The sequence below is a fragment of the Perognathus longimembris genome, chromosome 18 (assembly GCF_023159225.1).
Source record: "Perognathus longimembris pacificus isolate PPM17 chromosome 18, ASM2315922v1, whole genome shotgun sequence".
NCBI lineage: Eukaryota > Metazoa > Chordata > Mammalia > Rodentia > Heteromyidae > Perognathus > Perognathus longimembris.
Window position 1 is genome coordinate 5,948,998 of NC_063178.1, and position 23,792 is coordinate 5,972,789.

Here is a 23,792-nt window from a genome sequence, read left to right on the forward strand (position 1 = left end):
ATTCAGTTTTCAAAAAATCTTTCATTTTCAGAAATATTTCTCCTCATCTAGTCCTTAATAATAAAAAATGCCAAGAGAAAAACAGTATCCAGTATTCAGTAATAAGTAACAAAATCTTGTTTCTTCTACTTCCTGTGGTTTTATGCTAAAAGATTCAAGATGGCCCTGTATGTTCAGGTACCATGCAGGTGATTTGGGCAGAATGAAGACTTTATGCAAAATGTTTATGCTCTGAACAGTGTTCCTGTCTGATATACTATTGGAAGATTGGAAGATAATAAACAAAGGGGAATTGGAACTGTCTCTTGCTTTGCCTCCTGTCTCAATGAGTGTTAGAAGGCTGGCCATCATTTGAATTTTGTTTTGTTGTCTTAGAAAGCTACTCCCAAACCTTGTAGTTCCACATCCTTTAGCAAAACCCTTGCTGGTGCAATTTAGCTATTTCTTAACCTCCCTCTTTCAAATCACCCCCTAAAAATATTCTTGAACTAGCAACAAGGATCACACTATTTAAAAAAAAATCAAAATTCTCCACAAAGATGCCTTAGACAATAAACGCGAAGTTGAGATGCCATTGCTTTTATAAATATGAATGTATTGTTGGATTATTCACTGGTATATTTTTTGAGAGGGAATAATTGTGTACTATAATGTTTTCCTGGAAACATTTCATCAATAAAATAATCTTATGTCACAGTTTTCCAGCCTTTTGAAACTGGGTTTCCAATCTCTTTTCTCCTGTAATATTAGGTTCTAGGTTGAAGGGATTTCTCATGATAATGGTTGGTGAGCAGATCGGGACTTGCAACAACCAAAAAAAGGACACAGCTCTGATAAGGAAATGATCAATGCTTGCTTGCCCTTGGCCATAATGTCACTGGACATTGATTCCTGGTTATTGTAGAGGATGTTCTGATTTTTGTATCATCAGTCTTTTGAAGGTCATAATATCAAAAATAGTCTGTTATCCTTTCAGTAGCAGGAACTACTTGTCCAAATGTGAGGGTTCATGGTAACACTTACATAAATGTACTTAATGTGCTCTAATCAGAACCTTTATAAATTACTTCCTTAACCCTTTCTCTAATTTCCTCCTCTTCTTTAAAGAGTTGTTCCTAGTTTCATTATATTCTTTTAGTGCATATCTATAATATAGTTCTTTATTAGTCATTCGCCCTCTTTATCTAATGTTTTCCCAGTACTGCCACCTCTTCAATTACTTTGATGGAATTCTTTTGTCTGTCACATCAAAAGATGCAAGCATAGATATAAAAAGTTGATGTTTAAGACTCCATAAGGAATCTCACTGGAAGTTGTTGAGTAATAGGGAAGTGGAGGGGATAGGAAAAGACACAGCAGTGCAATGGGGGAGGGGAGAGATTAATCCAATTAATACATATTTATTATAAACTACCATGGTGACCTCCCACTTGTGCAATTCTATACTAAATAATAAGTGACAGAGAAGCAAAATGAGTTCTTATAGTAATAGGCACCAGTGGAGAAGGAGAAAGCAAACAGGAAGTGGCAAAGGGTGCATACAGTATACCTGCATGGAAATCTCACAGTAAAATCCCCTTGTACATCTGGTACATGCTAATAAAAAGTGCAAAAAGGATAACTATTACATATTTTGCATGCATAGCATGTGCATTACTCATCGAAGTAACATCTTTAGAGCCGATTCTCACAAAAGTTGATGTTTAAATGCCAAATGTCTAATTCTCAAACTGTGCTTAAAACAACATAGAGTTCAGAGTTTCTGTTTTCAATTTTCCCTAGTTCTGAGTCCTTTACGAAGACTAGTCTACTTACAAAACGGTGTCCTTGCTATTGAAAAATATCCAGCTATTGAAAAATATCCAAATCTTAGAAAAGTAAATCCTTTCCTGAGGACTTATGGTTTCTCCCCTTACCACTTATTGCTGTTAATTTTACCCTTCACTCCTCCCTAATTACTTTTATAGGCTATTTTCGCTTGGTAATTTAAGTGATAGGATATAGCAGAGTCAACACAGACAGAATTAGTTTGTATCTAATCAGTGTCTACTAGAAACACACTAGTGCTGATAGTACAGTAAACTCTGATACAAAGACACACCTTTCCTACCGTCTCTTCCTCTCTTATTTTTGGTGGACAATTGCTGAGAAACCTATGTGGTATCACCCATCAGGGCCATGCAAAGAAAGGGTCCGGTAGATCAGTCCCCCTGTGCTGCTTGCAGAGATACTGAGAGAGTCCTGTATCACAAACATGCCTTCCGAAGAGCATCCAAGAAGACAAATCTACTTGGTTCTGGGACCACTAGGTGTTGGGCTAATCATGAACATTTGGTTTCCTTTAAACCTTGTCTCCTCTAATGTAAAGCTTCCAGTTTGCTTTATCTGTCCAGACGTTGAGAGAGAATCTAGGGTCCAAATAAAATAATGCTTCTCAAGCTTCTGCTGTGAATTAGAAACACTTTGGAAATCCTTAACACTCTAAGATAATGAAGGCTTCACCTAAGATGGCCAAGTAAATCAAATTTTCAGAGAGGGAGAGACTGGGTATCTGTAGTTATAAATTATTAATTTAATAAAAATTTAATAAATAATAAAATCTATTAATTTTCATATGAGGAACAATAGAATAAACTAGGTTTTCCACAATCAAGAATTCCTCTTGGAGCCGGGAATATGGCCTAGTGGCAAGAGTGCTTGCCTCCTACACATGAAGCTCTCGGTTCGATTCCCCAGCACCACATATATGGAAAACGGCCAGAAGGGGCGCTGTGGCTCAGGTGGCAGAGCGCTAGCCTTGAGCGGGAAGAAGCCAGGGATGGTGCTCAGGCCCTGAGTCCAAGGCCCAGGACTGGCCAAAATAAAAAAAAAAAAAAGAATTCCTCTTAACTATTCTTATGTCTACTGTATATCTTAATTTTTGTTTTAATGTGTTACAATGTTATACCACATGTCAATTCTTATATGCTTTCCTACATAAAGTCCATGAACAAGTAAACAATACTGAAAGATTGATGTAAAGCAAGAAAAATACTCCGGAAGAAACCTGTCTTGGAATCTTAACCTAGGAAGAGAGAACATTCTACATTATCATTTACCAACAGATAAATTTGGAAGATAAATGATTACATATTTACTTAAATTTGTTATTTCCTCACGCTAAGTAATATTTATTAAGTTTCTAAAATATGAATAATAAACCTTCCAAGATATTTTGAATAAAGATTACATTTAAAGTAATTTAACAAAAGAGAATTAACTATGTTAAGTTATCTTGCACCTAATTTATATGAATGAAGCAATAAAACTCGGGGAAAAATTAGTAATCTTGATCATTTATAGCTTCTCAATAATAATATTTTATATTCTATTCAGTCACAGATACACATATTTTATCAAATGCAATAATTATAAATCAATAGTGCCTGGATGCAATAAAATGTAAAATTTACAAGGATAGAATATTTGCCCCTAAGCCTACAAGACGTAGTAGGTACCCCCTAGATATTTGTTAAAGATATGAGTATATAAGATCCATATATAAATAAATATAAACACAATCAGCAATTCTTATTTTCATTTATATACATATCCATACAGAAGCACTTACAATTATGTGTTTTTCCAACTGAGACACATATAAACCCACAGAATAAATAATATTTAGACAAATTGAAAAGGAATAAAATGTTTGTCAGTATAACAAGGGGGAGAGAGAGGAAATTTGTTTACATCTTTTCATAGTTTTCATAATTACTTCTTATTTGGGTTTTCAAACATAGCGTAAAAATATGAGAGAGTATGACCTCTCTGACCCAATAAATAACTGTACCAGAATAGTCTCCTTGCTAGCCAAGGAAAAATAGCTGAAGAATTATGTCCATCCATTGATGGTGTTTTTAAAACAGTGTTTGTGTGAGACTGGAGTAGAGAACTATTGAGAGCCTATTTGAGGCCGAAAGCCTATGTTGTATTCCACCGCCACTTCATAAAGGATCCTTGCGTCAGTAAAGCAGAAAACATTTGCAGTTGGTTATGTTTCTCTCCTAATGGGCCTGGATGCCAAGTACCCTTTACTCTGCATTTGGGTGGGTTCCAAAAGAATGATTTAAGCCAGCTTCACTTCAAATGACACTCGGCCTTGCTTAACTCAAACGCTCAGCAAAAGTTAAGGAACGAGTTTCTAAAACAGTAAAAGGAAGAGAAAAGAAAAGAAAAAAGATAAAAATAAGACAGCCTGAGCCCTTTTATTTTTATAGCTTTTATTTGATGGGCTCCTTTTATGGAGAACCTTGATATTTAGTCTGTTCCTCTATTTGTATTTAATGGAGATGCCCAGAACAGGAAATCTAAAAGCAGAAGAAAAAAAAAGATTTATTATTCACCCAAACTGCATGTGTTCTGTCACCCAAATTTGATGCAAATCTTCAAAGAATATGAAATTCACAAGAAAGCCTGTAGCCATGAGTGAAGTTGCATGACTGTGATAAACGACTAGCTGTGCTTTCTCTTCTGATATCAATGGCTTTTATGTTCATCCAACATGGGTGTTGAAAAGGAGTGTTGTCCGAAGAAGTGATCGCATTGCTTCTAGAGACCCGTCTCTTGCACCTATCCTAGAAGATCCCCATCCCATTCCCCTTGGCGAAACACGGACTTCCAAAAATCTGGGGCTTTGTTGACACGGTGTTCTCTGTTACAAAGTGACAAGAAAAGGGCAGTAAATGGCTGCCTTTACAACATGGAGGCCTAGCTATGATTCACCAGACAATTCACATCAGAAAAGTGAACTAGACATGGGGCTCACTGACCAAAAATTGCCCAATGAGATGCAGAGGCCTAGCAGAGAACCTTAGCTTCCTAGTGATAGGCAGAACCCCTGAGCTGCTATCTGCATCCACGCAATGCCCCATGGGGAGAGAAGAAAACCCTCCTGAGAAACTAGGGAGTGTTGAATCCGCCAAGGAGAGTGTGAGCTTATCCCATAATCTAGGCAAAACAAAGCAACGTTTAAGCAGGTCAGTAAAGAGCTAATCCAGCCAAATATGGGAGAGAATCAAACTTTAATTAGATTTCATTTTTCTACAAATTTTTTTTTCTATTCTACACTTAGGATAACACCACATACCTTAAAGAGCACATAAAAGATAAGGACTTTAAAGACTGTAGAAAGAAATGTTCGATTTGATCCTTTTCCTAGTATATAATTTGTTTATGGCCAGGGATGCAAAACCCAGTTATAGTAAGTAGATGGAATAAAGTCCTAAATTAGTTTCTGACCAAGTCAGCACTCAAACAGAAGCAATTAACTAAATATTTCCTTGCCTTTCTCTCTTGGAATATGTTTCAGCACAACCTTCCCCCTTCCATTAGAGCAAAACAAGAACTTTCTTTTGCTTTAATAGTATGACTCTGGAAAAGCTTTTGATCTATTTGGAAGAAACTATAAAACTGATCTCTGAAAGGTAGATTCTATGTTTAATATCTACAGAGGTGTGGCATCAGCAGGAAAGCAGAAGCAAGGACGAATATTGTTGAAACACACCTCCGAAAGCTCTTGCCCATACAGCACCCTGTTCAAAGGTTGTCAAAAGAGTCTTTGTACAGAACGCATATTTGTCTAATGATCAAACTTAAAGACACCAGTTGCTGATGTTACAATTTGAAATATCAGGATTTACCCATTCATTTAAATGACAGTAGGAAAAATGGACTAAAGATTGGGAACATTTTCCAATTGTAGTTCACTAGCCACTCTCCTAGATATTTCATAGGCAGTGGGAAAATGATCAGCAATGTTTATTGACAAATGTGTCAACCACACAGGTTGGTTAGAACATGATGCTGCATTCGCTAATTGGAGTGGATTACCACTTTTAAAAACACAACATTAAGCTGGGTTTTGGCGCTGACACTTGCAGCACAGGCAGTGTCCCAAGGATAGAAACAGGATCTTTTGGTCATGTTATGGCTAGGAGAAAATGGCTTTGAACCTCGTTTATAAGGGTTATGCTGGTCCAAATGCATTATACTCGTACTCTCCATGTTGAATTCAAACTGCCTTTGTATGACTCTTTAAAGGTGCTTTATAAAAAGAAACTTAACTTTACAAAACCATCAAAAAGACAAACAAAAATAAACAATGCATCCTAAGCCAAGCAGGATAGTGAGGCACCTGAGCAGCTGAGAATCCCACGTGGTCATGGACACTGCCTAGCAACGGGAAGAAGGAGGTGGTATGCTCCATGGGAAGGAAAGATGGCAGGCCTGTCGATGAACTGAAATAAGTGGCGAGTTACTCAGCGAACTGTTACATTTTCAAATTTAAAAAAAAAAATATGTGCGATTCTGTGCCTTGTTTCATAAACCATAAAAGGATCAAATAGCATTTCATTGGAAGGACAGCATTTTGGGAGTTGCTTCCCAAGCAGAGAGCTGTCTCTACCCCTAGATCCTGCATGGAATGGAACTCTGAAGGGGAGCTAAAGTCAAGGGTCCATGGCCTCCCTTCCCTCTCCCTCTCTCCTGGAGCTTGTAATTAAGTTGTGTTTTCAGAAAGACCAAGGGCCTGATGATCAAATGGAAATTATGAAAACCAGTACAGGTCCTGGGATCCCACAGTTTTCCTTGATGTCAGCACTAGACTAGTGTTCATTCTCAAAAAGACATGCTAATCGCCCTGGTGGCCAGACTCACAGGACATGCCCATCCTCCTAAGTGCTTTGCCAGACTCCGTGATGCTAGACTCTAATTTAGGTTAAATATTTCCCTTCCCCAAAGGACTAATTTACATTCCCACAGTTTATTCCATCTTGAAGTTTATTCCAACTTGTCCTATCCTGTGAAATCTGCATTCTACCGGATCAACATCTAAGTAGTTCTGTTTTTCTTCTTGATTCTGTGGGTTGACATTCTTTCATTTCTTCAATCAGCCTTCATGGGAGGGTAATGTTTTCTCAAATTTAGGTTAAAAAAAAAGAATCATGTGAGGGTGAAGAGAAAAGGCTTTTAAGCCTTCAAACTTCTAGGAATTACAGTAGCGTATTCTGACAAGGTCAGATTTGTGACTTCAAAAATCTTCAGTTTTCATACTGCCTAAATATCTCTAATACAAGAGCCAGTATTATTACAAACTACATCAAGGAATTATATTTTCTCTACTACAATTTTGCCTGTCTCATAGAAAAATAAATTTTGACGTTAGATACGAAAGTGCCTCAAGACTGTAGAAAATACAGATGAGGGTAATATATTTTGTGTTTGCTATGCTTCATTGATTTTGAGACCATTTTCCTTGATATACAAAAATAAGGAATATCAGTTGATAAATGTAGATTTGGGAAAGAGACCTTGTTTTGAATCAAAGCTTCACTGGAAAATAAATGGCTACTGAACCAGAAACAAGCCACATAAATTTATAGAACCTTTTGTTTTTAAAAAAAAAATCAAAAAAAGGTTTCAATACTACTTCTCAGAAATATAGAAATAATCAAAGAGACCATACACAGGGAATGCCTTCCACCATGTAAAGATCAGGACTCTCCATGTTTGTTTTTGTTTTTTAAATGGCGAAATGGGAGCTGGGAATGTGGCTTAGCAGTAGAGTGCTTTCCTAGCATGCATGAAGCCTTGAGTCCAATTCCTCAGTACCACATAAACACAAAAAGCCAGAAGTGGCGCTGTGGCTCAAGAGACAGAGTGCTAGCCTTGAGTAAACAGAAGCCAAGGACAGTGCACAGTTCAAAGCCATCCGGAACAGGAAAGCCGGAGGGACTCATATCTCCAGTTAACTACCAAAAAGAAAGCCAGAGTCTGTGCTGTGATTGCAGTGGTGGAGTGCCATCTGTGAAAAGTGGACATGCTAAAGGCAGTGTGAAAAGTTGCTGGTCACCCCTGTCCTTCAGTATGGCCTAGACAATATACCACTTGCCAAATTAACTAGAAGCATACCAAGGAGAGAACAGTATCATAAGATAAAAAGATTGGTGCTGTCTGCCTTGCATGGCCCTCCCTCAGGCCGGCCTGTGTTTGCATCTGTGTTCCCTGATAGCTGTAAAGATGATAGGACACTCAGTGCTGAATACTAATACTGAGATGCAAGGTAAACCTAATTGTAATAAAATACACAATGAGTACCTGGTGCTTGGGAGCTTAGCAGTAGGAAATCTATGGAGTCGGTTGATATTTGTTGATATAATCACACAATCAAGAACATCGATTATGATCAAGAGAAATAAAGAACTGACCCATTGTGTAAATGAGAAATTAGAACTCAAGGAGAAAAGATCCATTTAAAAAAATAGCCAGTACAAGCAGTATGGAGATTCCTCAGAAGGCTAAATATAGAGCTCCCCTATGACCCAGCAGCCCCACTTTTGGGTATCTATCCAAAAGACCACAAACAAAATCACAGTAATGCCCCCAGCACAACAATGTTCATCGCAGCACAATTTGTCATAGCTAGAATCTGGAACCAACCCAGATGCCCCTCCATAGATGAATGGATCAGGAAAATGTGGTACATATACACAATGGAATTTTATGCCTCTATCAGAAAGAATGGCATTGCCCCATTTGTAAGGAAATGGAAGGACTTGGAAAAAATTATACTAAGTGAAGTGAGCCAGACCCAAAGAAACATGGACTCTATGGTCTCCCTTATTGGGAATAATTAGTACAGGTTTAGGCAATTCATAACAGAGCATCACAAGGCCCAATAGCTATACCCTTATGAACACATAAGATGATGCTAAGAGAAATGAACTCCATGTTGTGGAAACAATTGTTATATCACAGTTGTAACTATTTTCAACTTCCTATGTTTATCTGTAGCTTCTATTATTGATGATGTTCTTGTATCACCTTCCTGTGGTTGTACCTACACTATCGCTGTAATCTTATCTGAGTATATTGGGAACAGTGTTTATGGGTATTGGAAGTAGGAAATTCAAAGGGAATACCAAATTTGAGAGACACGGTAAAAAAAGAGAAACAACTACAAAAGCAATACTTGCAAAATTGTTTGGTGTAAGTGAACTGAACACCTCGGGGGGGGGAGGGAAAGGGGGGGAGGGAGTATGAGGGACAAGGTAACAAACAGTACAAGAAATGTATCCAATGCCTAACATATGAAACTTTAACCTCTATGTACATCAGTTTTATAATAAAAACTTAAAAAAAATAGCCAGTAAACATAGAGCTACACTATGACCCAGCAGCCCCACTTTTAGGCATCTACCCAAAAGACCACAAACAAGAACACACTAAAGACACCAGCACAACCATGTTCATCACAGCACAATTTGTCATAACTAGAATATGGAAGCAACCCAGATGCCCCTCAGTAGACGAATGGATCAGGAAAATGTGGTACATATACACAATGGAATTTTATGCCTCTATCAAAAAGAATGACATTGCCCCATTCGTAAGGAAATGGAAGGACTTGGAAAAAGTTATACTAAGTGAAGTGAGCCAGACCCAAAGTGAGCCAGTCTTTATGGTCTCCCTCATCGGGAATAATTAGCACAGGTTTAGGCTAATCACAGCAGAGGATCACAAGAGCCCAATAGCTATGCCCTTATGAACGCATAAGAAGATGCTAAGTGAAATGAACTCCATGTTATGGAAACGACTGTTATATCACTGTTGTAATTACTTTCAACATGCCATGTGAAACCGTAGCTTCTATTATTGATAATCCTCTTGTATTCCCTTCCTGTGGTTGTACCTGCACCATCTCTGTATCTTATCTGAGTACATTGGAAACCATGTATACTGTTATTACAACAAGGAAACTGAAAGGAAATACCAAAATCGAGAGACACAGGGTAAAAAGACAAACGACTATAAAAGCAATACTTGCAAAACTGTTTGGTGTAAATGAACTGAACAACTCATGGCGGGGGAAAGGGAAAGGGGGAGGGGGGAGGAGGGAATAAGGTAGGCGGTAACAAACAGTACAAGAAATGTATCCAATGCCTAACGTGTGAAAATGTATCCTCTCTGTACATCAGTTTGACAATACAAATTTTAAAAAAATAGCCAGGCACTGGTGGTCACACTTGTAATCCTAGCTACTTAGGAGGCTGAGATCTGATGATGGCAGTTCAAAACCAGCTGGGGCAGGAAACTCCGTGAGACTCTTTATATCCAATTAACCACCAGAAAACGGGAAGTGGCACTGTGGCTCAAGTGGTAGAGCACTAACTTAGAGCTGAAGAGCTCAGGGACAGCGCCCGGACCCAAAGTTCAAATCCCATGACCAACAAAACAAACAAACACACCCTAGGGAATAACACTGTGCAGAATCTTGCTTGCCTTGGACCTTTACCATGAGTTTTCCTTATTTCCAGATGTGTGTGACATCAAAGCACTTGACATTTCAACACCTTTGAACCTTCAATGAACATCATATAGCTTTCATCCCATGTGGGGGTTTTGTTTTCATTTTTTTCTCTTAAATGGCATCGTAGATATTTTATGTACCTTGTGTGTTAAATCAACTCCACTTACACCATTCTACATTTGAAAACATTCTTAGACATTTAAAAGTACCCTTACCCTTGCATTCCCTTTTCCAGCTCTTTGCTCCTAAGGAAATAGAACTGCTTTTGTTAGTGAACCAGAAGTCACACCCCATACTGCATTCACTTGTTTCCTATGTCTAAAGGTTTTGAATGGGAAGAAACATATCGATAATGATGATTACCTTAAAATAAAGACTTTTTTTTTACCTTCTCTTTTCAAGTTCTGTAATGTTTCCTTGCTTCACTTGTATTTCCTAGGTCATAATGGAAGTCCATACCATGGTCTTGTTCTTGAATTTTAGTAATGTGCTAGGTAAATGTTCTTCATGGGTGCCCTTTGCAGCTAATGATAACCCCTTCTAGTCTGCATTTGCCAAGAGAGTTTAACCATAAATATTTGATGTCTGTCACAATTTTGCAGGTTATGTCTCATTTCATTTAAGATTATGACATGAGTCTCTCTCTCTCTCTCTCTCTCTCTCTCTCTCTCTCTCTCTCTCTCTCTCTCTCTCTCTCTCTGTCCTGTTGCTGTCACAATTATGGGTCACTGATTTATGAATGTTAAATATATCTACATTTCCAACAATTCAGGTATTGCTGCAATTTCATGTGGATTTCATGTGTCAACACTCTAAGAATTTTTTTCTGCTTCTTTGCTTAAGCTATTGATTTTCTTTTGTTAAAATCTGTTTTCTTTGTTTTGTTGTTGTTTGGTTTTGTGACAGTACTAGGGTTTGAACTCTGGGCATTGCATGTTTTAGGCAGATACTCTACCAAAGCCACATCCCTAGCCTTGATTCCTTTTGTTTGTTTTTGTTTTAGTTATCTTGCACATAGTATTTCTTCTAAATTACGTTGCATATTTTTGCCCCAGTTGGCCTCAGCTATGATCCTACCATCTATGTCTTCTAATATAGTTGAGATTACCTACATTTATATGTGTATAAGTCACCATGTCCACCTTAATGATTTCTTAGAGATAAGAGAGACTAATTATTTGTATTGGCTGGTCTCAAACCACCATAATGCTCTTGATCCCTTCCAAAATTGATATTACTGCCATGTACCATCAAGCCAAGACAAGCTCTTAGCTTTGATTTCTATAAAATATAGTCTTAGGGCTTTAATAATATTCCTGTAATAAAGTTTACTTTATAACTTTTTTGCATATACTTTTTTCTGTAGCTTCTTTTTAGTTTCAAGTTAGCTAGCTTGAGCAATATAATCTGGATGCTATTTGATCACTGTTGATCTACCAAAAGTAATATCGTATGGTTTAACTTAATCCACTTATTTTAAGATTTTTGTATTAGGAAACTCTTCATAGACAAAAGGAGGTAATTTCACAGATTCTTAAAATCTGAACTAGGTAAAACTGCGGTTAATAAGTTTGTAATCGTGTGTGATTTTATAAGTAAAATTCTGTAACACAGAAATACAAAGCCTGCTTAGTAATGAAGTTTTCAAAAATCAAGGCTCTTGGCAAATTTCCATGCATATCATATTCACTGAGGGACTGTTCATTGCTATTGACGTTATTATTCTGCTGGATGAGATGGTTGAAAATGAGTTGGACACTCACTTTTCTGGTGTACTTCAAGGACAGCAATTTTTCAGGTAGGAGAATCTTTAAATATTTTCTCCCAGATAAAAGCAAATGGACTTCTTCCCACACCCTCCCCGACCCCACCCCAGTTTTCTGGTCTTTTGTATATACAGTTTGTTCCCAAGTAACTACTCACAATCAATGTAAGGATTAATATAAAACATGTCTACAATGTACATAAAATATGGGGACAATATCCTTCCTATATTTAAACCCCATATAAGTCAAGAGAAAATGTTATTGTTACAATAAAAGATGGGCAAACAATACATATAAAAATGACAAATAAACACATAAAAATTCTATTGCTTTTGCAATAAAAGATTTGAATTGCAACAGCAGTAAAACATGATTTTCACTGCCAAACCAATGTGATTAAAAAGTCTAATGCCACACATTAGTACAAATACAAATAAATGGTAATATAGACTGGCAGAAAAACTGTAAATTAGTGTCCACCTTACCAATGTCAATGTACAATGAAGTCATAAGCATTCAAACATTTTGACCCAGAAATGCCACTTCTAGAAATATACCATCAGGAAATTATTAGAAGTAACTAAAACTGATATTGAGAAGTGGTTGTCACACATTTTAAGGTATGAGTAAAAAATAAATTTTAAAGAAAACTGGTCCTAGAAATTACAATAAGGGCAAATAAAAGGAGTATATGGATGACAATATAGCACATAGTTTATGGAAAACATTTAAATCACAAAAATATAATCTAAAATACAATTAATTAGCTAAAGTATGTATAGATTTATTTACACAATGCTAGGAATAGAATTTTTGTTTTCATTTGGTAGGGAATATGCTGGTAATATTTTAGTTTATTTTTTTTCTTTTCCTCAAACTGTTGACCATTTACTAATAAACATTATTTCAATAAATGATGAGCTCATGTGTATTTATTTGGGGGTGGAAATTAATACAATACTAGAGGCTCTAGGGATCTTTTGTAAGCACAAAAACTCCTTTAACAAAATTGTAATATAATTTACATGGCATTTCCATGATATTAAAATATAAGAATCTTAGAAACATTTAAAAATTTTTAAATTTATTGATGGGGGAAAATTGGAAAATGTCTGATACTCTCCTTAGTAAATAAATATATATAAATGTATATATAATATAAGTTATAAATATATATATATATCCAAAAGGAATGATCATTAGCTGGCCTTATTATTCAAAATACCAGTGGAACTGTATTGGAGAGTCCAAAAGTCAGAAGAGAGAAGAAATCAGCATTAGAACAAATGGCTTTCTGTTGTGAAGCTGAATATAAATAATTTCTGTAAAGTAGCTATTTAACTTTGTCTTACAAAAGCACCATTAGCGCCAGAAAAGTTAATTCCTGATGCTAGGTAGACATTCAGGATAAATCTCTATCGACCTGTTTTGCTCAGTTTGTGTTGATTTGCTTTCATACAGACTGAGTTTTAGGGACTGTCACTAGCAACACAGAACCAAGACTGGTCATAAAAACACAAGTCACTGCCCGCACCTAACAAGGGAACAGGCCCGAAATTCAATTCATGCCCATTGTAAACACACAGATAACCCCTCAATCCCCAAGATCTGGTGGGGTGTAGCCCTAAGCGGCATGGAAAGAAACTATTCCAATTCACTTTTCCAATTCTTTTGGCTTTGCTTTTTCTCTTTTCTTTCTTTTACTTTTCCATTCTTGTCTTTTTATTTCCTTTCTTTTTTCCTTTCTGTTTCCCTTTATTGTATTTTTTGTATTGTATCCTATTCCCTTTTTTGTATTTTAGTATTATTTTTACCTTTTAATTTCTTATTTTTAATTTCTAGTCTCTTCTTCCTTCTGTCTACTTTTGTTTATATGTTCTTTAAGAAGATGTCTCGGGCTGGGGATATGTCCTAGTGGCAAGAGAGCTTGCCTCGTATACATGAGGCCCTGGGTTCGATTCCCCAGCACCACATATATGGAAAACGGCCAGAAGTGGCGCTGTGGCTCAAGTGGCAGAGTGCTAGCCTTGAGCAAAAGGAAGCCAGGGACAGTGCTCAGACCCTGAGTCCAAGGCCCAGGACTGGCCAAAAAAAAAAAAAAAAAAAAAAAAGAAGATGTCTCTATCTGTTGCTTTTCTTCTCTTCTTTTTATTCACAGTTATTTCTGTGTGTTTTTTTAATTTGGCCAGGTTTTGATCTTAAATATGAATATCTAAGAGAAATAAAGGGGAGAGGGCTATTGTTCATGTAGTATTTCAAATTTGGTCATGTTCAAACCATCATGCAAATTTTAAAAAAATAACCAAGGAGTCATGTTGAGCATGTAATTTTAAATTTGGGACCTGGGGAATAGGTTCATGAGAGGCAGAACACTACTGTACTTTAAAAACCTGCTGTTACCTTTGACACAAGGACATTGCTCAGAACATGGTCCTCTAGGTTACACAGTGTGCCATAAGAAAGAGACAGTTCAAAATTACCTACCAAAATGTCTTACTTTCCTTCGTGAGTAGGTAGATTCCCTGCATAGAGGTTGTGGTGACAGACAAGGGTTATTTAAAGGAGAATCCCCAACATCATCGATCATTTGCAATCCTGACCAAGAACTTCCCTTAAGACATCACAGATCAGTGACTGAATCTTCCCTCCATCTCTTCTCCTCCATGAACACAGATGGTGGAGAATCCTTGGTGACATTACTGTCTGACCGTGTGTGGTGGGATGTAAGAGGCAAGAAAGGCATTGATGGGCCTGTGTGCACATCACACCTTGACAGCACAAGTCCAGCAAGCTCCACACACACACACCCTTTGCCATCCTACACTACATGTGAACAACAGGTCTTTTATTCAACCAAGAATCAGAGTCCTAGGAAAACATTCAGTGTTCAATTTAATAATATGGCATGAAATATGGTAATGGCTTAGAGAAATTTATGGTGCATTTTTATTATTACTACTTTCATAGCCTACTAGTGTTCCTTGATTCATGAGGCAATTGTGAAAGCAACAATGGGAGTTACCATTGTTCCCAGTCACGGTGATTCGTATTATAGCAACAATTAAGTAGTAGAATCAGCTGTCATAATAAAAGGCAATAGCTATTATTAGTTCCCCAAATGTCTTTTGTGTGTATTTCTCCATTATGAGCAAATAAGCTGAGACAAGTACAATTTTAACACAACGCTATTTGCAAGTATCTCAAGACTACATCTTTAAAATCAATGTAGGTTAATGCACTGGCTTACATATTATATATGCTAATTTTATTATTTGAGTAAAGTACTCCTGGTTTAGTTGGGCTAATTCTATTTTGACAGAGAAGCATTTCCTAAGTAAATAGTTCTATAACAACAATTTATGAATGTAATATATTTTAGAGTAAAGTGAATTGTGTTAAATGCAATGTCAGACTTCTCCAACTGGGTCTAAGAATATAGTAATTGTGAATTCCTTGCGAAAAAAAAAATGAAATCTAATCAAGTGAACTGTTTATTTACTCTACCATATAAAAAATTTAGTATTTATTTTTCTTCCTCATAATCCAGACCACGATGGTTACAGAGCCTCTCTTAATCTTTATCAGCCTTTATCATTTCTTCCTGAAACTTCAGTGTCATGAAACTAGACGACTCAAAATACATTTCTTTAAAATAGTCAGAATACAAAACCAATCCTGGGAAATAAATCTTCATACCCCTCTATCTGTGCAGTTTTTGTGTGTATCTGTGTGTGTGTGTGTGTGTGTGTGTGTGTGTGTGTGTGTGTGTGAAACAGAGACAGAGAGACACAAAGAGACAGGGACAGAGTGACAGAGACAGAAACCAAGAGGTTGAGAGGGAAGGAGGGAGGGAGGGAGTCAGAGACAGAGAGAAGAAAAAATGATTAACCACTTCTTTATAAATGGTCTTAATCTTGAAAATGCATGGAACTTGATGCACATGCAACTCATACATTCATTGACACTCTTTAAAAAGGAAAAAAAAAGTTAAGATTTCACTACAAGCAGGACAGCCTTTTGACTTGACATTCAATCTTCTCTCCTGCCTGGAACCTTCATTCTTTTTAGCCTTCATCTTTATGAGAGGTCATTAAACAGCTGACTAGAACACAAAAACAAAATAGCCTTGCTAGCTAAACCCACCAGCAAAGAGAAATCGTAAAATAAAACTGCATCCCCTTCCTTTTTCCTTTTATATTTTGAACATTCATATAAAACACCCCTCATCGTAAGCAAAGCGAGCCTTAAGCTGAGTCACCATAACGGTAGTCTATTGCATAAATTTTCTCTCCCAGAGTGAAACAGGTTCAACATTATTCAACCTGCTTCTATTTAACACTGCAGAATGCTTCAGGAGGCCTAGAAAGTTGCTTTTCTAGTGCCTTCTTATTTCTGTCCATTTGGTTATGTGGAAGAGCCTTCTCCTTAGTATCCAATGTCAACTAGGGTATTATAATCCCACTTACAATGAACATATTCAGGCACAATTTTAAATCTGTTTTCCTTATTATTTTTTCTCACAGTATATATTTGTTTTACTTATTATCAGGTAGAACATGAATCATAGATATATTTGCCAATCTAGATAAGGCATTAACTAACAAAGTTAAGAATTTTTAATTATTTTTAATACAGGCATGGTTAAAGGCCTACCTGGATAAACGGTTAGCTGAGATTCCGTCTCAATAACCACGCCAGGTGTGGTTCACATTTGTAATCCCACCTACCAGGGAAGCAGAAGTAAGAGAGTCCTCTTGAGCCAAGTTGTGAGCAAAATGAATTTTCTTAAAAAAAAAAATAAGGAAAAGTAAGACAGGCCTGGTGCAAGTCTCAAATCATAGGGTTTCTGAGGCTCTGAGTTTACACCCTAATGCCTCCAGAAAAAGAAAAGAAAAGAACCTGAACATAACCACCCCCCCACACACACACACACACTTCACTTTTGCTCTGGAGATCTAACTTTACACAGTGAAAGTTTGTCTTGAGTGGGTCTACGCTTGTTTGCTGTAAATCCCTGGCTATGTACAGACGCCTTTACCAAGGTTGTCTTCCTTGTTAATGCTGTTGTTTTCACTTGAGTAAAACTGCCTTGGCATGCCATAGGGCATTCTTTGCTGCTGAGTAATCATGAAGTACTATTTTTTTAAGTCTGTAAACTCTAAATATTTGATAAATTTGTCTCCCAGTCATAGTATTTAAGAAGGAAAAAATATTTTGGAAGACACTTTCAAAAGTGGTAACATGGAAGAAACATTTATGAAAAAAAAGAGGAATTCGATAACAAGACCCTGTCCCTTTCCATAGGTTTTGGAAGCCACAACTCTACCTGTGGCCCTTAGTGAAAGGGACTCACTCAAACATGGCAGCCATCTTCACAGAAAGGCTTGCCAATTCCAACGCACAAATCCCCAATCTCCTGCCCTACTCATTACATTTCTACCTTCCGATATAGAGTGTGGTTTATTTCTGTGAAGGTCACACCTTGCTGGTCCCCCACGGATAGAAGATGAACTTCCCAAGCAGAAAGCACTCTGTTCTTTTCAAATACAGCTCTATCTAAGACACAGCGAGTGCTCCGTCAGTATTTGTAAAGCAAGGAAAGGAATGACTATGACTAGAGAGTGGAGAAAGTCAATTTCCCCTCTGCCTTGCTCCTTCCTGCAGGATGGCGAAGATTTCACAGCAACTGGGGAAGCAAGGAACTTCTTTTACTTCCTCACCATTCTCCACTCTAGCTTAAAGACTCAGCGCTCTCCTTTGGTCCGCTTTATTTGAACGTAGACATCTTTGTTCAGTTTATGACTAAAAAGGCACTGTCTGAATCAGTACAGGCCACGAGCTCTAGTATGGGTTTTAAGGAGGTGCAGATCATGCTGGCAACGATACATCTTCTTGACTGTCCTTGAGTCATTGAGAAGCTAGAAGAGACAGATCGAGCATATCAATGAAGAACACAAACAGGAGACAAGCCCTGCGGCATTTTTTATGCTGCACACCCTCCAAGGCCTCTTGATCAAAGCGACCCTCATGAGACGAACAACCAAGAAATTCACAGACTGAAGAACCCCTCATCTTGCTCTCCTTTAAACAATGAGAAGTGAAAGTTTCACACATCATAAATTATAAATCTTCTTTACCTGTGTTATCTTTCCTCCTGCCGTATGAAAAGGTGAACAGGCTTGATCTTAACCTATGCAACCTCCTCTCCTATTTGCCTTACAGCCATAGTCTACAAAGACGGTCTACACTAGAGTACCTGCCACAGCTCCAGTGAGGCTCAGAGAGAAGCACCCCCCTCTTGAAGGATGGATAACTCCTAAAAATCCGTCATAAAAATCCTCTCACCCCACAGTCAGAAACCTCCCATCCATCTACTTCCTGGGGCCAAAGTTCATACTAAGTCTTTTATTCAAGATAGATATTCATCTGGAATCGCTGGCTAAGTTGCTTGTAAAAGCAACGTAAGTAACATAAGTTGCTTGTAAAAGTAACATGAGCCACATGCAGACAGGCTCAGAGCCATTTGCACGAGTTGTCAGAGCCATCGCATCAGTTTACCCATAGGCATACTTTCTCAATTAATTTGGAGTTTGTATTACAGCTTCTTTGTGAACATCAGTGCCCTGCAAAACTTTCCTCTGCCGTAGATCAGCAAATTCCAAAGAAAAAAATTCAATACAGATGCCTACTAGAAATATTGCTTGAGTGATATGATTTGGCAGTGCTAGGAAGAATGAGGAATGATTGTTTTTCTGTAAGGAGTATGAAGATTCCAGCCCAGTCATTTTCTCCGTCCATTGTATTAATGGATATTTGCAGCTCATAAGCATTAGATTTGTAAGACAGAATGCTGAGTATTAACTATAGATTCTTAGTTTTCATGCCCAAATCAATTGCCATAAAGCACTGAAATAGTTTTCGCATCTTGCCGCCCTTGAATGGACAATGTTGTTCACAGCTCTGTGAAAACATGGCACTTTTTGACATTTGTAGAAATAGCAATTACCCATAGTAAGAAACATGAAAAGACTCCAGTCAGCCTGTCTTACTTTAACCAGGTCCAATGACATGATCAAAATTGCTTTAGAAACACAGTTACTCATGTGAATAACTATGAAAGTAATAAACCCAGGGAGAAAAAAGCCATCTTTACTGAATCACATAGCAGCTAAACGCCACGCCAACAGCATTGCAAACAGGTAAGAACATGAATGTACCATAAACAAAACAAAAGTCTTCAGCATTTTACCTTGCTGTGTTTCAATACCCTTTCCTGAGCTACCATGTGTTTTAAAGATGGTGGCTGAATGCATAGGAAGGCAAATGTATGGGACAGGTGTTTAATTGCACCAAACTGGCCAAGATCTTTAATAGAAGACTTTGTTTTCAATTGATGTGGGTGCATAAGGGGTTTATGAGCTAAGAACTAAAATTGCACTCCCAGTTCTACAATTCCAGTTGTGTTGCAATTTCCAGGCAATTGCTACCGTTTCGCTTATCTTCTCCCTAATTCCTTCTTCTAAGTTGGGAAAAGGGTCAACATATTTCTTCTGATTTCTTCTTCAAATTGTAAGAATGGATTTGAACATTTCTCAAGCTTCTTCCAAAGATATTCTAAGTATTATGTATGTATTTCAATCTATGTGCACACATATGTATTTTAATAAAACAGAAGAAATCAAGATGTTTTAAGAGCTGCACAATGCACTACCCATAGACAGTCTACAAGATAATAACAAGGAACCTCATCAAGCTAATTGCATAATTATATAATATATTTAACTAAATTTCCAAAGCCAGTCTTTCATTATGATTTAATGGATGTTATAGGATGTGAGTGGTTTAATCAATAGCCATTGTGTCAATAAATGTGTTTTTTTTGCAAGTTGACAAACAAGGGGAAATTCAATAAAATTTTGAGAACTAGAAGGAAGTTTGCCACAAGCCTTCCATGCATTGGGAGAAGCAGCTATGAGCAACTGGGCTTCTCCATTTTCTTCTTCCACCTGACCTGCCACATTTGTGCAGTGATGAAGAAAACTGTAGTTCTCTACTATAATTTGTATTTTCTGTAAACTTTCCTCAGCCGTGTGCATGTCTCTTGAATGCTAACTTAGATTCTAAGACATTGTTTTGCAATGACGAGCCATAGTGCACAAATCGAATAAGGAAAATGCTCCTGGCTTACAGAAAATGCAGAGTGGCAGGAAAGCAAATGTGTTCAATTCCTATTGCTCCACCATAGCGTACACAAAACATGCAGCGTTCAAACAACTCACATTGCTCACTCATAGATTTATGGACTAGCAGTCTAGGCAGAGCTTGGTTGGGCCTTCTGCCTAGGGTCTTACAAGGCATCTGGGAAAATGGCAGCTGGATTGCTGTCTTAGCTACAATCCTAATGAGGAAGTGTCTGCTTTTAGACTCCCTCAAGCAGTTGGCAGAACTTGTGCCTTAGGGCTGCAGGATGAAGGGCTGGGCTTCCTGACGGATCTTGACTGAAAGCTGAACTCCACACGGTCTAGCCTCATGGTCTAAAAGTGGGCCATCCTGGGACATTTCATAAAGCGCGCTCCTGGCCTTGGCTGAGGCCTCATCCGTCACGCCCCAAAGGTGATGTGAAAGACACGCCCCAAAGGTGTGGACAGACACCAATCCCAGCTTCATGCTCCTGGCTCTGGGGACAACAGCCTCACACAAAGCCCTCCCCCAAAGGCAAAATGATCCCCTCACTTGAAAGGCGGACTCTGAAACAAAGTCAGTATTGATTGCTTTGTTCAGCTTTGTTTCTCTTGTTTTCCCTTCCTTTGGTTGTACTCTGGCTACCACTCTATCTCATCCAAATAGCCCCATACTGTTCATAAGGGTATTAGAACTGGGGAAGGGAAAGGGAATATCAAAATTGAGAGACAAAGGACAAAAAAGACAAACCATTCCAAAAGCAATACTTACAAAACCATTTGGTGTAAATCAACTGTACAACTCTTGGGGGAGAGGGAAAGGGGGAGGGGGAAGGGGGGGAAATGAGGGAGGAGGTAACAAGTTGAACAAGAAATGTACTCACTGCCTTACATATGAACCTGTAACCCCTCTGTATCACACTTTGACAATAAAGAAAAAAGTTTAATAAAAAAAAAGAAGAAGTGAATTGATATTGGGTGAGTGATTGTGTCTGACATTTTTCTACAACCTGATCAGCTTTCTCCTTAGCATAGTTAAGTAGTATAGGACAGATCATAATCTTAAATCTATTTAGAAAAAAAAAAAAGAAGAAGCCACCATTCTGTTGTCAGTCACTATAATCATGGGAGAAAACTTCTCCAAGTTTTCTTGTAACTGCTGTTCTAAATCACAATTAACCATAGACATTAAAAATGGGAAACACCCATAGTTTCTTTGGAATTAGCCTACATTCGAAAGAAAATCATACATGTTGTATTTCTTCTGCCTGAAATTTCGGGTGATGAATCTCTGGAGCATTTAATTTTCTCTCAACTCAATGTTAAAAGTTGTCTTTTGTCACAATTTAAAAACTAAAGCATCTTTCTAATCAATTACCAATATTACCATTGTTAAGATAATGTGATCATATAGTCAAGGGTAAGTTCTCCCTTTGATTGAAATGAATTTAAAGAACGAAACAAATAACTCTGAACATTTTGCATTGGACAAAACCCCAAATGGTCTACTTTTCCCACTTTTCAATAAATGTCGATAATATGAAGAAGGACAAAATAGTAATATATGCTTAAGGTGACAGTTTCTGAACTAATGAAAGCAGGTACAAGAATTCTGTAATATTATATCCTCTTCCTATAGGATGATAGAGTAGTACAGAAAGAAAATGAAGCAAAATAAACACAAATGCAGAGAAAAGAAGTTAATTGCTTTAACCTCTAGCAGAGAAGCAGTTGGAATATTTAGCTGTTACATTATTGTATTTAAGGTCTTAAATGTCAGTTCAAAATAGTCCTGAAATAAATTTTCTTGTCATCTCGTAAATCACTAGCATTCTGAGGGCTAAGTTAAAAACACATTACCTAGTTTAATAATAGCTAGACATTTCAAAGAAGAAGACTCCTTTACTCTGGCAGTCTAACAAAGTTGATTTAATTTAGCTCTCCTAATTGCTTCATATTGTGAATTTCAACGTGCCATGTGTAACTTCCTTCCCGGTGATTTTTCGTCTAAAAGTCATTGCTGTCATTCTACTCTAGGTATTTTCTCTTCATACTTTTATTCTTTTTTTTTTTTTTTTTTGGCCAGTCCTGGGCCTTGGACTCAGGGCCTGAGCACTGTCCCTGGCTTCTTCCCGCTCAAGGCTAGCACTCTGCCACTTGAGCCACAGCGCCGCTTCTGGCCGTTTTCTGTATATGTGGTGCTGGGGAATCGAACCTAGGGCCTCGTGTATCCGAGGCAGGCACTCTTGCCACTAGGCTATATCCCCAGCCCCCATACTTTTATTCTTAAAGGTACCAGCTTCATGTGCACTTGAAATGACATGATTAATGACACTGTTCACTACTAATAAAGTTTGAAAAAGTTAAGCACAAACCATTTAAGTAAATAAGACTTTTTGGCTAATTAATAGTGACATATTAAAGTGATGAACTGTCCAGTTCACAGATCACCCATTATTGCCATTTGGCTTAAAATAGTTAAACTTCCATCAAAGAAATGAAACATACCTGCACACATACACATTTTCTTTTTATTGCAATTGATATCTTACTTCTTGCTTAAGCTTGGACCACAATGTGGATTCAAGGTTTCTTACCTCTATCAAGTCAGAGTACCTACTCAAAGTTAGAATTCATTTCTGACCCCAAATTATGAAACATATCTCTGAAATAAATAGTAAACATATGTTCAGATTAAAAAGAACAAAGTATTTTAAAGAAAATATTCTCCCTATATTGCTACATCATAGGTTTAAAAAATGATTGTAAAAACATGCTTATATACTATTTTCCTGTGCATTTTTCTTCCTTCTCTAGAGTTGTTTTTTGGGGTTTTTTTTGTTTGTTTGTTTGTTTTTTGTCAAGCCTGGGGACTGAACTCCATGCCTGAGCACTGTCCCTGGCTTCTTTTTGCTCAAGGCTAGCACTCTACCACTTGAGCCACAGCGCCACTTCTGGCTTTTTCTATATATGTGGTGCTGAGGAATCGAACCCAGGGCTTCATGTATATGAGGCAAGCTCTCTACCACTAGGCCATATTCCCAGCCCCATTCTGTAGAGATTTTTAAATCCTAGGTGGTGAAAATAAAAGTGAAAATCTTATTTTTTTTTACCCATTTACACTTAAAACAGTCAAATATATTTTTATGAGAGCTGTTTGATGTTTAGAGAAACTTGTGGGGCATTTAAACATGTTTTTCTTCGAAGAATCGTGTTGTCTTTTGTCAGCTACCAACAAACTTCAAACCCCAATGGCTTTAATCTTCAGTTTGAAATTTAACTCCTCCCAGAAAAAAAAATATTTTTCATTATAAGATGATAGCTGTAGCAGGATATTTGACTATTTGTTTTCAAATGGAAAATAAGTCATGTACATGCTTTCTGATGAATCAGACAAGAGAAAAATAAGCATGACATATGAATGTTCTTCAGACATGAAGAGACAACCTTTGTTTCATTATGCAAAATACCCACCTCTGCTTTTCTTTAATTTGTATT